Source organism: Euphorbia lathyris, chromosome 2 (genome assembly GCF_963576675.1).
Source record: "Euphorbia lathyris chromosome 2, ddEupLath1.1, whole genome shotgun sequence".
NCBI lineage: Eukaryota > Viridiplantae > Streptophyta > Magnoliopsida > Malpighiales > Euphorbiaceae > Euphorbia > Euphorbia lathyris.
Genome location: NC_088911.1, coordinates 18218989 through 18237466, shown reverse-complemented (window position 1 = coordinate 18237466; position 18478 = coordinate 18218989). Strand labels below are relative to the sequence as shown.

At 36.8% G+C, this 18478-nt stretch overlaps 1 pseudogene; it reads left to right on the top strand.

The window, feature by feature from the left end:
* Window positions 1-1401: 1401 nt before the first annotated feature.
* Window positions 1402-4348, top strand: LOC136217039 (putative glutamine amidotransferase GAT1_2.1; annotated as a pseudogene).
* Window positions 4349-18478: the final 14130 nt, after the last annotated feature.

Genomic DNA, 18478 nt, shown 5'->3' with positions numbered 1-18478 from the left:
TGACTAAGCTTGTATCTCGAATCTACTTAGTGACGCTGTGTAAATCTTTTCATAAGAAAAGAAGTCAGCCTTAACGGACAAAATTTTAAATAGTTCCTATCCCCCTCCCTTGGAACTAACTTGTCACGTTATAAGGGACCAACAGTAACGTAATGTAACATCACATCACGTAATGTAACGTAACATAACTTAACGTAACGTATCGTAACATTACGTAACTTAACGTAACATAATGTAGATTTGGATGTAGGCAAAGTCAATTGGCCGTAGGCAAATCTCAGCCCGTGGCATGGGTCAAGGCGTTGGTGTTAGCGTGGGAAAGGCATTGGGGAAGATTTGCGGTTGAATTGTGGAAGGCCAAGCCATCGATGACAAGTTGCGGCAGCGATAGGAAGATCGGGCCCATCGACTATGTCGACTGGGGGAAAATATAGGCGAGTGGTGAATGGAACATATGAATGTCCACTAGATGTGGGCTTAGACTCGGCGTAAGAAACACTATAGGGGGGACAAGGTCTCAGGCGTCGGATCTCCACTAACTCCTGGACCAGTTGTCGAGACTAGTTTAAGCGATCCACCCTAGTCCACTAGGGACTAAGAGAGTCGGGCATCCGGCCTTCGGGAAGGGAGGCGAATGTCTCTGTTCGGGTGGAATCCTAACGGACACTTGGGTGGGCCTATAGTGTGGGTTATATGGATCGAGGTTTAACCCCGGTAAACCCCTCTGGGACGGATTACGGATATATGAATTGACGGGATGCCTGATGTTTAAATGGGATAGATCCCTTTGGATGGTGTTGGCTGGTCGAGTCTCGGGAAAACCTCGGTGCCACACGGGGCTTTGGCTAGGCCACACGTAACGTAACGTACTAATGTAACTTAACGTAATGTACTAATGTAACTTAACGTAATGTACTAATGTAACTTAACATAACGTATCATAACTTAACGTAATGTACCGTAATGTGATTTAATGTAATGTAATTTAATATAACGTAACTTAACATAATTTAATGTAACGTATCGTAACGTAAGTATTTTAATAATTAAAACGAAAAGGAAAATTTATCAAATAAGTAAAATTTAATATATTTTGATGATGAAAAGGAAAATGTATCAACTAAGTAAAATTTATATAATAACGAAAGTATTCAATAATTAAAACATTAATTAATTTAAGTATCAAAAATTATAATTAAAACAATTAATTAAAACATGGACATTATTTAAGTATCAAAAATTATAATTAAAACAATTAATTTAGCAAGGAAGTGATTATCATTTGATAATTAATGGTGTATGAATTTAAATGGTAGTAAAACATAAGTTAGTTATTATTTTTTAAAATAAAATATCAAATATTAAAATGATGAAAATAATAAAGAGGGGGAAAGCTTCCGTGTAAAATTTTAAGTTGCCCGCCTAACCGACTCACTCTTCCCTCTAACTCTTCATGTTTATCGCTTCTTAGTGCTAACAGTCGTGTTGTTCCTTCTTTCTCTTTACAACCACTAATCTTTTGGGATCTCATGTTTATCTCTATTTTATTTTTTATTTGCTATTGTTTCATATTTAATTTTTGATCTAATCTTCTAATGTGGAGGGATGGGTTTGTGGTTATTTTAAATTGGAAAACCCTAACTAATTCTTTTCTGTTGTTTGATGTGTAAAGAGAAGGTCGAAAACTTGAAGGTTGAGAATGTAAGGGGAACGTGGATGGTGATCGGATCCACATCAAAAACATTATTCACAAGAGGATTCAGGTATATCTACATCAAAAATTTATTCAAAAGAGGGTTCATGGCTTATCGACCTATTTTGATGTTATGGTTGTTTCAAACAGTTCTCACTTTCATTCGATTGAGAAGTCGAGGGATTGTATGGCGGTTCGAGATGGTCAAATGGATGATATCGAGACCGAGAAGCTTATAGCTGAGGCCGTGTTCAAGGTTTCTTCCTTTTCTTAATTCTTAAGTCTGTTTTTTCTTTTGTTTATGTAATTCGATTTCTGGAATCACTGCTTAGTTTAACTGAATTACCTCGACTTTTCCCTTTTAGTGGACTATTATACAATACAATTACTGAAGTGGACTTTATTTTTGATCTTCAAAGTGAAACTTGAATCTGTGTACAATGACCTTTGGCACATTAATGGTAATGGAAAATGGGATAAAATATATGATTATGGCTGAGATGACTTGTTTGTTTTCTAGGGGAATAAGAATATTGTGTTTACAAATGGCTAATTGTTATGAAATGTGCTTGTTTCTAATGTTCATATTCAACTTGGGGAGTCAAGATATTGATCCATCATTATACGAAGGTGAATCAACCAATCTCTCACAACATGAATTAGAAGAAATCAGGAGGGTTAACGCAAGCCATACAAGCACCAATAGAGAGAAAGGTCCAATCGAATTAAGGCTGGTGAAACTTTGCCTAGAAAGGAATATACCTTATTTAGGGATATGCAGAGGATCACAGGTTTTGAATGTTGTCTGCGGAGGTAGCCTTGATCAGGATATAGAAAAGGAATTATATAAGGATTGTGATGATTCTGAAAGAGTTAAGCATATTGATTATGAGAATTATGATGGGCATAGACATGTGGTTGAGAGTAATCTTTTGAATCCTTGGTTTAAGGAATCTCTGGAAGAAGAAAAAATGGAGATTTGTGTTAATTGTTATCATCATCATGGTGTGAAAAGATTGGCTGAGAGATTAGCTCCTATGGCGTTTGCGGTTGATGGATTGATTGAAGGGTTTTATGATCCTGATGCTTATAATCCTCAAGATGGGAGGTTTATAATGGGTTTACAATTCCATCCGGAGAGAATGAGACATCCTGATAGTGATGAATTTGATTATGCAGGATGCCTAAGAGCCTATCAGGAATTTGTCAAGGCTCTAATTGCCTATCAGAAGAAGGTGAATAGAATAGAAGTAAGCAAGTTATGGAGAAGAAAAGAGAAGTTATAATTGGAAGCTTCTCTCTTGCAAGAAATATGTATAGTAATGGTCAAGAGATGCACCCAGGCCCATCTGAAAAATAAAATAGGCTGAAGCAGATGGGAGCAACAGTGAGGAATGGAGGTTCCTACTTTCAGAAATTGAAGTTGAATGAGGAAAGGGATAAATTAGCAACTTCTATGATGGCCAAAATGTCAGTATAACAGTTATTTGATCTCTTGTCTTTCAACCATATGATGGCTAATATTTGCTCTCAAGTTTTGGACACAAAGGTTCATTTTCATTCATAATATGTATATATAAATCTAGCTTCTCTTAGTTAATTCATTTATGTTCTATATTTAGTTACTGCTTTTCTGTTTGCATCACACGCTAGAATAATAGTTACTGCATTTCACCATGTGAATTCCATATGATAGTCTGCTTTAGCCGATCAAATGCATCTGTTGTTCACTTGCGTGTGTTACTTTTTATCCACAAATAGTTTCAAAAGGAGCACCTTAGTAGAGCCACTCTTCTCAATCCGTGTATAGCCAACAAGGAAGCAGAGCAATTGTCAAAAGCATGTGGCTTACAATGCATGGAATGAGACAACATTTTGCTAAGGTGATTTCAGGTGATAAAACAGAGGAATGTTCAATTTATATATTATTTGTTGTATTATGAGTAAAAATGGGAGACTTATACATTCATGGAAAAAAAAATACATCAGAAATAATTGGCTTTGTCAGTATTATCCTTCATCATTGTTTATATAGTTTCGCCCCTTTGTTTTGTTATGGTCCTAGAACTGTTATTTTATTGTTTACAATGTGTGCTCATACTCGTATACAATTCCAGTGATAATAGGTGAATGGAATATTTGACAATCTTTGCTTAATGTTAGTTACCATTTTATTTAAGACTCATATTTATCTTGTTATACAATTCCAGTGATACGTGAATGGGATATATAACCTACGAGATGCTTCAAACACACACTCTTGTTGTCCAATATGCATTATTTGAACATGGTAAGATTTTAAAGGAAGTCAAGATTGAACCATGCTTTCTAGCTTTAATTTGAACTTTTTTATATTGCAGGGTGGAAAGAAAGATAGGTTGAAGGGGTGTTATTGGCCTTGAGGAAAGCACCAACATGTAGAGATGGACTAGTTTGTCACACGAAAAATTAGAAATGGATCGAGAAATCTCAATGTGCAAACAATCAACATGAATTTTAACCTTAAATATGTATAGTTTTTGTTGTTGTTGTTGTTTTTGTTATTGAAATATTATAAAAGGGTCTTTGTTCTTATATCATGAATTTAGACCTTTCAATCCTTAGCTTGTTGGATGTTTTGAAGTTTCTTTGGTTGATGAGAATGAGTTTTTGGAATTTCTTATTTACTTTGAATATGATCATTTCAATTTTTGAAGATTTGTTAGCAATATATACATATAATATATAGAATTAGAAAATCAACAGATACAAATTTATGGTAGAATTTTTCTTACCTAACTATTTGTCTTAATATTAAGTTTTTAGCTATGTCTTTAGTATTTTTATGGCTGTTTATATTAACATTGTGCTACAAGTTAAATACTTGTGGCAGAAAAGTTGAATTTTCAGCTACAAATATTATTACAAGTAGCTAAAGTAAAATTTATCCTAAACTTAACTTCTCGTAGCTAATTACATTAATATTTAGCTATAAGTTAAATATTTTCATTGCAATAAATAATATTATTATAGTTACATTTTTTTATTTTGTAGCTATATGTCTATGTTATTAGTTACGGGTAACCTAAATTACGTAGCTAAACCTTTAGCTACGCCACTTCTAGCTACGAAATATTTTATCATAGCTAAATCATTTTGTTACGGAACTTTTTCACTTTAGCCACAATTTTACCCGTGGCAATAAATGATATTTGTTGTAGTGATACCAATTAAGGTTAACTTCAATGGTTAAGCACTTCAAGTCTCTTAAACTAGATCTCGAGTTGGAATTATAGCATACACAGAAAGCTTTAATTTCTCATAATAATATTAGGGTAAAGTCAAAAAATAAACCTATGTGTTTTCATGTTTTGCTATTGAGCTTGCTTGGGAAAAGGGATGGTCCTATCTTTTGATCCGATTTATGTGGTTAATCTTATCAACCACCGTTCAACTAAGGTTCCTATTTAATGAGACAGGACTGGTTTGGTTTGCCTTCAACACATCTCGGTCGTGCACATCACTGTTTTTTAAATCTTACATGAAGGAAACCGTGCTGGGGACGCTTTCAGTAGGTTCGGAGCTGCTGCCAATTCTATTGTTTAGTGGAATTCGACGCCCACTTTTTGCAATGCTTTTATTCAAGACGAATCTTGTAATATGGATCAGAATAGATTTAACTACTTTGCTTTGCTTTGTTTCCTCTCTTCTTGTCTTTTTTTTCCTTCTCTTTTAATAATATTCGGGTCTAGCTGGTTCGGTGTAAAAGGGGTGCCAATTTAGTTAAGATGTCCTTCATCCGTTTAGGCTAGTCCTCGCTTTAAAAAAAGTATAATGTCAACTTAATAAAATGTAGGTAAGAAACATTATGAGGTCCCTGATCTTTCAATTTTTGGTACATTAAATCTTTAATATTTTACTTGGATACATGATACAGATTAAAGTCAAACTAGATGGTTTTGATTTTAAACCAACAAAGAGTTTCTTCTCAAATCTAGTTTGAAGGAGTTAATCCTAATAGAATAGTAACTCAAACTCCAATGGAGGCTGATTTTTTATTGATTCATAAAAGTTGTGTTTCAATACAAATAAGGAGGTTTATATACCTCTCCTAATTCAAGCAAAAGACCTAGATACTCCAACTAGGGTTACAATGCACAAGACAAATGATAGGGGTAAAGAGGGGATAAAAGGGAAAATGACATTTAGGTTATTATCCCTAAATGGCAAGACAGTAATTACATAAGCGGAAAAATAGTAAGTTACGGAAAGGAACAGAAAAACTGACGGTAGTGTCTCTTGGTTCAAATTGCTGAAAACTCATGACACACAGTGTGTGGCCTTCATTCCGCTCCAAGCTTGAGCTTCCTTGGATCCTCACACGACGTGTGGTCCCTTGACATGTCGTGTGGGATAACAATCAATATTTCCCACTTCTAGTTGCAGCCTCACTCGGCGTGTGGGCAGTGTCACATGCCGAGTGAGGGGTTTTTTCACCCCAATGTCCTTCTTTGCTCTCACTCTGTGTCTTATATTAGAGATGTTAGCATCATTCTCCCCTTCTTTAATAGAGTTGGACTCCAACTCACTTTTAGTGGTTGCAAGAGGACCATCCGACTTCCATGGACTTAAATCCCACACATTGAAAGAAGTTGACATCTTTCCGAGCCAATTGGGGGGGGGGGGGGGGGGGGGGGGCTATATGATATGTGTTGGCATTCACCTTCTTAGTTATCTTGTATAGGATGTACTTCCTCGATTTGAGCTTACTACTCGGGGAACTTGCAAGCCTCTCTTTACTTGGATGTACTATGACTTCATCTCCAACTTCAAATTGGAGATCTCTCCGATGTTCATACACATTAGCCTTTAACTTGCTATTTCGGTCTTCAATATTTTGCCTCACCTCTTGGTGCATTTGGTTATAGTCATTGGCTAGGTGTTCAGGCTCTTAGTGTACACAACTTCAAAAGGCATCTTCCTCGTGGTTGAACTTACGGCTGCGTTATATGCAAACTCCATTTATACTAACATATAATCCCACATCTTCGGCTTGTCCCTATACTTACTCCTCAAGAGATTACCTAAGGTTCGGTTGACCACTTCTGTTTTTCCATTAGTTTACAAATGGGAAGTGGTGCTAAACTTCAAAGTAGTACTGAGAATAGCCCATAGAGTACCCCAAAAGTGGCAAATGAACTTCATATATTTATCTGATACTATGCTTTTAGGAACACCATGCAACCTCACGACCTCTTGGAAGAACAACTTGGCAACCGTCGTGGTATCATTTGTCTTACAGCACGAGATGAAGTGTGCCATTTTGGAAAGCCGATCAACAAAGAATCCATACCTCGCTGAGTTTTAGGTAGCCCCAACATAAAATCCATGGAGAGGTTTTCCCATGTTGATTCCGGAACCGGTAGAGGCATAAGCAAACCTGCATTAGTGGCAATCCCTATATCGCTACACAATGTAAGCTACATCTCTCCTTAGCCTCGGCTAATAGTAGCGGAAATTCACGGCTCCAAAAGTCTTATCTCTCCCAAAATGACACCCCAAGGTTCCTCCATGATTACTCACTCTCAGATAGACATGCACGATAGACACACTGATTTCCCTTCATGAGATACCCATCACACAACTGATATTCACCATGCCTGGACTAATCTTTGCACTTCTACTAAATAACCCCAAAATTCGGATCCTCCTGATAATCCCCTTTGATATGCTCAAAGCGATCTAGCTTAAGATCCACTGCTTTGAGGAATGCTACTCGTCGACTTAAACCGTCTGCCAACTTATTTTGTTGCCCCGCGTTGTGGAGAAGTTTATAAGGGTACTTGTCCATGAAAGCGAACCATTTAGCATGCATAGAACTTTGGATCTGTTTTTGGCTTCCCAAATATTTGAGAGCTTGATGGTCGGTATAGAGCATAAACTCATTGCCCACGAGGTAGTGCTCCCACGTCCTCAAATCTCGGACTATCGCATAGAACTCTTTATCATAGGTGGCCTATTTTTGTCTCGACTCACACAATTTCTCGTTGAAATATGCAATGAGCCTCTTTTCTTGCATCAACACACCTCCAACTCCTACTCCACTTGCATCACACTCCACTTCAAATAACTTATCAAAATTCGGAAAAGCAAACACAGGAAGCATGCTTAGCTTTTCTTTTATCAATGCAAAACTACCCTCTTGTTCATCTCCCCATTTGAAGCCTTTACCCTTCTTCAAAATTTCGGTCAGAGGTGTCACAATGGCACTAGAGTTTCGTATGAATTGCCTATAGAAGGTAGCCAATCCATGAAAGCTCCTAATATCACCCACATTCCTCGGAGTCGGCCCTTCCGAACAACTCTCACTTTCTCTTCATCAACTCGGATACCATCTCTGCCACCATATACCTAAGAAATACTAATCTCTCCATAGCAACATCACACTTCTTGGCATTAGCATACAACTCAACAAATCCAACACCACTTTCAAATGCTTCACGCAGTCACTCTTGCAACACGTCATATGGACTATTGAAGCTCCAACCCGCACATCATGTCTGTCACACCCGACCCTAGATGACCCCAATCGGCATCGGGCGTGAAATAGAATGACCACAATCAACACTTAGTAGTCTCCAAATTATCCAAATATCATATATATCATACTTTTCAAGAATTCCTCTTAGATATATTATAAATAAACTCATATTTCTACTACATTCAAATCCCAAATTATTACCCAATACAATCAAATCTCTAAATGAAAGGCAAATGTCCTAACTAAGGACAAAGTCAATGACTTGACACTTCAACCTTGTCTATCAACCAATAACTTCTCATATACCTTGCTCTTTCTCACCTAAAACATTAAAACATTTAAAACGTGAGACAAAAATCTCAGTAAGTAATTATCAACTACATAAAGTACTTATACTCAAAATAGCTATATATATAGTTTAATTTTCAAAATGCACATTCTTACAAATGAACACTTTATGGATTAAACTATAATAAAATACTCAAAATAGTACTTTTAACCAAATATGCACTTTAAAATATCATAATCTTGCTATCATTTCTCAAAATACCACACATAGTCAAAACGTAAATCACTGTATTAAAACACTTGATATAAAACTCATGTCCAAAATAACTATATATATTTATATGTTTAAAACCTCAACTATACAAAATAAATAGGTTTGCAATTAACCATTTACTCAAATCAACTGTAAATCAATAAATACTTCATAAACCTATCTCAATAAATACTTTGCAACTCGTATCCATAAATACTTCATAAACCATATATGAATAAATACCTCATAAATCGTATATCATTAAATACTTTATAGATCGTATCCATCCGAGAGATAATCCCCATATATATCAATCCCCCACAATATAATAAATCGAGATATCTCATAATTTGCCTATCCCGCATGGTCTTACTCAACACTTCTTTACCATACCCGATAGGTCTTTCAACTGTGTACACAGGCCGTATTTCTCACTAAATACGGACTTTAATAAAAACCACCTATCCGGATTACTCTTGATGGATACTAAAAATATTATATCATAAAATTATAACATGCTCAAATCTCTTTTCACAATCAAATTTCATAACCATAAACCATAAACCATTTGGCCTCTACAAAAGAACCACAATTATTCAAATATTCTCTAAAAATTGCTCAAAATACAAAATCATTTAAAATCCAATACTCCTTTAATATAACTAAAATCAGAAATATATATATATATATATATATATATATATATATATATATAAATATATATATAACTCATAAATCAACATCATAAAATTTCTCAAGTACTCAATCAATTTCTAAAATATTCAATCATAAATCATTATGGTACTAAAATCACCAATACATAATTTAAAAATATATTTATCAATAACTTCAATTTCTTAAAAATACACATAAATCATCATATATAAACTTTATTTCAATAAATCATAGGTTCATCAAAATAACTAGTTTAACAATCTTTAATTAAAACTAAAATTTACTTTGAGAAATAAATTATAGAAATCACTTAATATATACATATACCTTTATTCATAAATCAAGTTCAATAATTTTTTCCAATACACTTTTCTTTAAATCTATTTTTCAAATTATCAAATCTTACACAAATATTAATCAAATATACCAAGTTCATCAAAACAAAACCCAAATCATGTATACATTAATATATATTATAGGTTAAAATTAACATGCAAATACATATATCATTACTTTGAACTTAGCTTTAAGCTCATGTTAAAAACTAATTCATAGAAACTCCAATTTATCAAATGCATGTCAAAAATTACCACAAAAATTCAATTTTCTAGAAAATATAGAGTTATATATACATATATATATACATAAAAACTCAAAAGGGTAGTTGATAGTTACTTACTTTAGCCCTAATTGAGAGAAAAACAAATCCACCACCATAATCTGCCTAGGTCGAACCCTACGTAGGAATCTCCAAATCAAAATCACACCGACCACAATGTGTATTAGGATGTCTAGAAGCTACTGTAAAAAAAATAAGCTCGATCCGACGGTTCAATCTCTAGATATCAAGGTTTGATCAAAGCTAGGTGAAATTGGGTAAATGAAGAACAATAAAGGAGATGATGGAGATGAATATGGGTTCATGTGATGTGGAGCTCGAAATTTGCTCCTCCAAATCACTAATACCCATGTCTAGTTTTGTGGGATTTTTTTTCCCAATGAGGGAAAATCTCCATTTTGATCCCTCTAAATTTTAACTTCTTTTAAAACTTATCCTAATTTTTTAATTTTACAATTAAAACATGAAATTGACTTCCAAACTATATCCATAATATTCAATTAACTCTCCAATCAATAAATAAATGTAATATAACCTTATATTAGGGTATAATAACTAAAATTATGAGCATTTACATTCATATATTGTTTGTAGGTGTGCTCAACAAGAAAAACAAATAAAAGGACAGAAGCCAAGTGGCATTAAGGCTGTAAACGAGCCGAGCCGAGCCGAGCTTTGGCCTGCTCGAGCTCGGCTCGGCAGTTTCTTATCGAGCTCGAGCCGAGCTTCGAGCTCGGTTCGAGCTCAAATTTCTGTTCGAGCTCGGCTCGTTTAGCAGCTCGATTGTTCACGAGCTGCTCACGAGCCGAGCTCGTTTAATGAGCTCACTTACTTGCTCACGAGCTTGCTCACGAGCCGAGCTTGTTTATCACCGATAAATGGAGAACTGAGATGAGAGAAGAGCACTGAATCGGAGGGTACAGTCCGACGGAAATAGAGATCGCGAAGTTAGTCGGTAAGAGAATGACAACACACGGAGTGTGACTGTGAAATTAGAGACGGAGAACGAGATATAGAGAATGGTGGACTGAGTATTAAGAAGACAGTCCGACGAAAAGCGATTGTGATACGAACTGTGATTCGCGAAGAAGAAAGAGAAGAGGAAGAGGTGGCTGGCTGGGGTTTAGTCTTTAGATAAGAGGAAAAGAAGGGGAGGCGGCAGCATAGAGTAGAGATGGAATGAAAATTGAACCCTATCTTTCTAATTATTATGGGCATATCTTTCTAATTATTATGGGCCAAGGCTGATGTTTCTAATTAATTCTATATGGGCCTTAAGTTATAATTTTTATTATATTTAAATTATCATTTTCATTGTATTTAAATATAATTTATATTATTCACGAGCTTTTATCGAGCTTGTTCACGAGCCTCTAATCGAGCTTGCTCGCGAGCTTTCGAGCCGAGCTTTGGCCTGTTCAAGCTCGGCTCGTTTATAAACCGAGCTTGAGAATCGTGTTCACGAACGGCTCGTTTACAAATCGAGCCGAGCCGAGCTTTTATCGAGCCGAACGCCGAGCTGCTCATGAGCGGCTCGGCTCATTTACAGCCCTAAGTGGCATAAGGAGGACCCTTGATCAAGTAGTACTATGATCAATGGTGGTGATGAGAGAAGCTTCACTCTTCTATGGTGTGGTGCAGCTAGTGCATGTGTACCTCTTCTAGAATCCTTTATTACTGGTAAAATGTCTGAAATACCCTAAGACATTCAAGTGACTTAAACGTGTGATGTTGGAAGAAGACTTAAAGTCTTATGTACTTTAGTTTATCGAAAAGGTTCAGTTGAACCAAAAATTCTTCCATTTTCTTCTTGACTCTTCGCTTTTCCTCTTCCTTTTCCTTGTGTTTGTGTTCTTGATTATTAGGAGCAGGAATTCCATTGTTGTGTTTGAACCTTTGCTCCATATTAGTAGGTAAAAGAAACGGTCCCTAATATTTAAGGAACCACATATAAAATTTTAGAGATTGTTTTGAGAGGATGTAGAAAGGAGTGTAAATTGAAAAATCAACTTGGAAATTTGGAGTCCCCCATGAAGAAGTCAATTTCTACTGTTTATGAGAAAGAAAATGAAGTAGTAATTTGTTGGGTTGCAATAATTGGGTTTATACTTTCTTTTGAGGGTCACGATTATCTTAGAGCTAAGGAATCTTACTAAGTTGGTCCCTTTGTTTCGGAAGATTATTGGAAATTTCCATAATTTCCAGTTTTATAGTTTCCAATCATATGATACTATATGGATAAGTTCTAGATTTATTTTTATTATTATTAGAAAATTTTATATGAAATAGAAAAATTAATTTTACTTTACTCAACGGATATGATTGGATCATTATTTAGTTGCTATATTAGTGTTACAAATATAAATCAGGTCTAAAATGTTTATGGGATTATTCACATATTTATAAACAGTATGTTAAAATATCAATAACTAAATCTATAAGTTAATTTGGTGAAGCTCTTAGCCTATTAGTTGAAAGTATATCTATAACTATATAGATTATAGGTTCGAATGTAATTTTCCTTTTATCTTTAATGTAATTTTACTTCGATAGGCATTCAACACAACTCTTCTCTCTGGCTCTCTCTCTCTCTGAAAAAACAAAACGGTTTGTCTCAACCATTTCTCTTCAATTTTCCAACTCCTTTCCTCACTCAATTATCAATTGATAATTAGATTTTTATCTTGCAGTTTTCAACTCATTTTTTCTCTTTGCACTTTTTAAAATTTTTCTTTTTTCTTTATTCATTAAGTTTACTTTAGTTGGATTGCATATATTTTAACAAATTTCTTAATCTGCTTGAATTGCATTTGTCGTTTATTTTCTTTTCATTTATAACATTTTCTTATTTAGCAAGAGCAGAAATGGTAGATCTTATTCGTAGATCACTACATCTACGTGGTTGCAAAAGAAATGACCCAGATCCGAAGATTCAGAAGGGTTTAAATGTTGAAGATTGAAATACAGATGCTTCTTTTATAACATTTTCTTATTTAGCAAGAACAGAAATGGTAGATCTTATTCGTAGATCACTACATCTACGTGGTTGCAAAAGAAATGACCCAGATCCGAAGATTCAGAAGGGTTTAAATGTTGAAGATTGAATTACAAATGTTTCTCTGCAAATTTGGAATTTCAAGAACTATGTGTTTCATCTCTTGTTTATTTTATTTATACATTTAGTGGTTTATTTTGCTTTTTGTGGTCTTTTTCTTACCTTTATAGATTCTGTACTAGGCATAGCCTGTACTTATGTATGGTTTTATTCCTTACTTTTCTTATTATACTTGTTGTTTTCTTATCTACAAAATAATGTACGTATTTTCATTAAAAAAATGTATTGTAATTTGTTTCTTGATAAAGTTTCTTTCTCCTAAACTAAACCTTTCCAAGTAATAATTTTTACCGGACAAGCGGGTTGATTTGATCATTACTTAATTAAAAACAGTTTCATTTTTTGATCTAATACAATATTTAATCCTCGTATTTTAATAATATATTATTTAGTAGGGTAAATTACATACGTGGTGTACAACCTTTACCCGTAATCACACTTTGGTGTACAACCAAAATTTTGTCACACTAAACTGTACAACCTTCTAGTGACCTCCCACTAAAGTGTACAGCAGGTAAAAATGACCGGTCAACGCAAGTCAACATTGCCACATCAGCATGTTGACCACTTTAAAAGTCAAAAATTCACATCCCTAATATGAAATTAGTAAAATACCCTATTCCCTTCTAAATTGAAAAAAAAATAGAACCCACCTCATTTCTTTGAAGGTCCTGCTCCGCCTATGCTATGTACCCCGCCTGTCACCGGAAGCATCCAAAATGTGTTTCCGGCACCACTTGTTGGTACAGCTGGAGCCATTGCCCACATAGCAGTTGTTAGTAACATATTTGAAGGCCTAAGTAGTCATGAACTTCCTGTCTCCTGTTGCTGCTGAGGTTTTGTTTGCTCTAAACCACTTTTGAATCCTTTTATCGGTGATCCTTCGCCTTCATCACCACCGCTAATTCTTTCTCCTTCCTCCTTGAATAAATCCTCTCTATAGTGTTTCCTTGCATAATTCTCGCCCGAATCTCCTCCACCACCGCCATTCCCAGTCTCCCCTCCTCCGCCGGCACTCGGTAGCGCTTCTGCTATTTGATCTGCCGTGAGAAGATGTTGCTGATGCTGATAACCTAACAAAGCAGAATGAGCAGTGAATCCTTGCTCATAATCATAATGGTGAGCCAAAGCTAAAACACTATGAAACGAATGAGGAGTGGATTTCGAAGACGAAGTCGTAAGAGTGGATCCACTACTCCTTAATGAAGCGTTCAATGTCGAAAAATTCGCCAGAATAGTTCCAGTACCTGTGGCAGCTATAATTGTCGGTTCCTCTTGGCGTAACAACCACTCGATCGTTTCTCCGTCGGATTTATGCCCCAATTCTCCAGTCAATTGAAAAACCACAGCAGCACAGGTCGTTGGCATTCTGAAAAACCACAGCAGCACAGGTGTGTCGGTCCTTGGTGGAGTCGTTTAGTTGGTGCAGCGGCAGTTACAGTGGTGGAGGCGGTGGTAGTGATAACGGTGAGAGGCTGAAATGGTGGAGAGAGAGGATAGAGGTTCAGATAATTGGACAAAATACCACTTTTAGTTTTTATGGAGAAAGAATTGGGAAATTCTTGTTTATCAAGGGTGTAAAAGTAATTTAGTGATATGTAGGGGCCATTTTTAATTTTTAAAGAGTAAAAATTGATGAGGTGTCACGTTGACCAAGTAATTAACAGGGTTGACCGGTCATTTTTACCTGCTGTACACTTTAGTGGGATGTCACTAGAAGGTTGTACAGTTTAGTGTGACAAAATTTTGGTTGTACACCAAAGTGTGATTACGGGTAAAGGTTGTATACCACGTATGTAATTTACCCTTATTTAGTACTTTAACCTATTGCCATTAGTAAAATGAAAATCGCTCTCGTCTGTTCCTGGAGATTCGCGATTGCCCTGCTCCCTCCGCCAACCGCTTCTCCGCCGACGAGACTTCTTGAGTTCTGACGTCGATCTCGCCTTCTCTCCGCCATCGTCGGTCGTGGGAGGTTGCCTGTCCCTCCGGCACTGAGCTAGTGCTTGTGAGCAGTTTTGCTATCGCATCGATTCTTGGTGCGTGGGGTTTTGCGTTTTCTGGTTTTGAAGCGCCTTTGCTTCTCTGTTTTCTGGTTTGAGGCGCTTTTGCTCCTCTGTTTCTGCCGCCGCTCTCTTAGACTTCTGCCGTTTTTCTTACCGTCGCTCCACGGATTGGGGGATTCCGTAGTTTCAAGACTCGGATCTGCTCCAGCTTTCATCACTACCGATTCGGTAGTCGGGTTAGTTCTTTTCTGTTTTCTGTGTTGGCATTGGCTGTCTCTGCTTGCATTGGTTGTGTGTTTAGGAAAGTTTGCTCTGGTTGTTGGCTGTCTCTGTTTGAACGGTTTGTGTTTTGATTCATCGGTTTTATCTGCTTTTTTATGTCTGGTGGATTGGCTCTTTGGGTGCATTTGTGGTTGTGGGTGTAATTGGCTGTGCAGGTCTGTGTTTTCTGGTTGCTGTTTTGCTGTATGCCAAATTTGTTTTCCTAGCCTATTTTGTTAATTATGGCTGGTATGGAGAGGGCTATTGGCAACCTATCGTTGTCGGATGGAGAGGAGGAAGCCTTAGATCTTAGTGGACCATCATCCAACCCTATTACTAAAAATGGAGGGCTAACCTTGATTGGTCGGTTCCTTACTGATCGCTCTATTAATACTATAGCCATGAAGGCTAGAATGGCCACGATATGGAGACCAGGCAGGGGAGTGGCTATATCGGAGCTCTCAAACAATAAATATGTTTTTGAATTTTATCATGCAATTGATTTGGCCCGTGTAGTGGAAGGGGGCCCTTGGTCTTTTGATAATCACCTGCTAGTGGTTTCACTCTGGAAAGATGAACCGTCACCTGACTTGGTTGACTTGTATGTTGCTGATTTCTGGGTTCAGATTTATGATTGGGGAGGGGTGGGTAGACAGATTGGGGACTTTATTGGTAAATTCCAGGCTTATGACATCAATAATAACATCGGATTACGTAGACAATTTATGAGGCTAATAGTCTCAATTGACGTGAGGAAGCCGTTGAAAAGGATGAAAAATATCCGAAAAGGAAAGGAGGAATGGGCTTATATATCCTTCAAATATGAGAGATTGGGATCGTTCTATTATATATGCGGTCTGTTGGGGCATACAGATAGATTTTGTGATAAGATCTTTACTTTGAAGCCTGAGGAGATTACTAGGGAGTGGGGGGACTGGTTGAAGGCCCCTATGCATAGGGGCGGGGATGTGTTGAGTGTGAAGTGGCTGAGAGAGCCGGGTAGTCAGGCTATTATCTTCAATTCTGGTAGTGGGCCTATAATGGAGAACACAATTAAAGCTCTAAAAGTGGGGCAGCCGAGTGGGGGTAAGAAAGGCGGGAAGGAGAATATCCCTGTGGGATAGACGGGGGAGAAGCTGAAGGGTAAAATGGATGGAGGGAAAGGGAGCCCAAGTATACAGTCTGTACAAGAGGGGGAGATAGTGAATATGGATGTGGACAGTGATGATGAGGGGCTTGAACTGGCAGAGGATCGTAAGCGCAGGCGTGCAGGCCCGGATTCGATTTCTGTTTAGGCTATTGTGAATAAGCTGCATGGGAACGGGTCTGATCAGACTCTTAATACTCCGAAGGGGACAGTTTCTACGAGCCAAGTAGATTCTTCTTCTTCTAATGACACAGAAACGGCGCGGTCTACGGAGCAGGCCCACCGAAGATTATGAATTGTCTAAGCTGGAACTGTCAGGGGTTAGGGAACGCCCGGGCAGTTCGGTCATTCGGTGAGCTTGTTAAGACAAGTAAGCCGTATATGGTCTTTCTGATTGAAACTCTGGTTACTAATTCTTGTATTGATAGTTTGAAGAGGAAGTTCGGCTTTGAAGGATCTTTTGCAGTTGATTGTAGAGGTACGAGTGGGGGACTTGCCCTATTTTAGAGGAAGTCAGATATGGCTTCGGTGGTTTCTTTCTCCGATCACCATATTGAAGTTCAGATGCATGATACTGAGAAGGGGGATTGGAGTCTGGTAGGCTTCTATGGTCATTCTAACCGAGCCAATCATGTGTGGTCTTGGAGTCTCTTGACTCAATTGTGTTCCTGTTCGATCCTTCCTTTATTGGTTATGGGGGACTTTAATTGTATTCTTTCTGACTCAGAGAATATGGAGGGGCCAGGATACCCTCAAGGGTTGATGCGCCGGTTCTAGTAGGCAGTGGAAGAGAATTTTCTGATTGATCTACCAACACAGGGTAGTCAATTTACGTGGGAGAGGAGTCGGGGTACTAGACTGTGGGTCAGAGAGAGGTTGGATAGGGCTATAGTCACTAGTTCTTGGGCGGACAGATTCCCAAATCATCGGCTTCGAACCCTGGTCTCAGCTTATTCTGATCATGCACCAATCTTATTAAAGTTTGATACCCCAGTTAGTAATGTGAGGCGTAGTCATTTTCGCTTTGAACAAGAGTGGATTTCAGACCCTGAGTTCAAGGTTCTGGTGAGGACTTGCTGGTTAAGTAGTAGCTGTCATAATGTTGAGCGATTTCCGCAAGTGCACGGTATACGCTTGTAGTAATAAAAGATATCGAACCCACAGGGAACGCTTTTTAACTAAAACTTATTTTAATTCAGTTTTATTCACGTCTTTAGGTTTAACTTAAAGAAAATCGTTTAATTAATTGTATTGGTTCGGATTAATTAGGATTAGATGAGAATATTATATTGAACTTAGAGAACAATTCTGTCTTGAGATTTTATTACAAGATAGACGCTTTCGTATTTGGAATGAATCAAAGGTATAAAACTTATTCGCATTAAGCAAAGAAAACAACTATAACTTTGGTAGGATTATGAACATGGAATAATACAAGAATTTATGCAAGTAAATGACTTTGAACCGTAGAAATCTCTCTGGATCGGAGCAGATTTCTACCTTAATCAAATTAGTATTTTATATCGATAAGTCGCGATCACGATCATATCATCCGTAAAAACTAATTCTTTCAAGTGTTCAACAAAGTTTCTTTGTAAATTTGATTGTATAAAACGTTTTAATAAAAACACCAATTTATCATTTTGAAAATCATTTTGTCAGAACAATATCAAAATAACAATAGGAAGAATATATTGAATAAAATAAATGTATTATTAGTGAATTGTTAATCTTCACAAGTTAACAGAGAGGAAGAAATATGGATAGCATTTTGACGAAATCTTTGAGATCCGGGTTGTCAATCTTTCCCTCAAACTCCGTAGGTTTGTCAGACCCTTTTGCGCTTCAGCCGTTAGTTCTTCTCGCCGAATCTTCGGAATAGAGACCGCTAGGTCCACTAC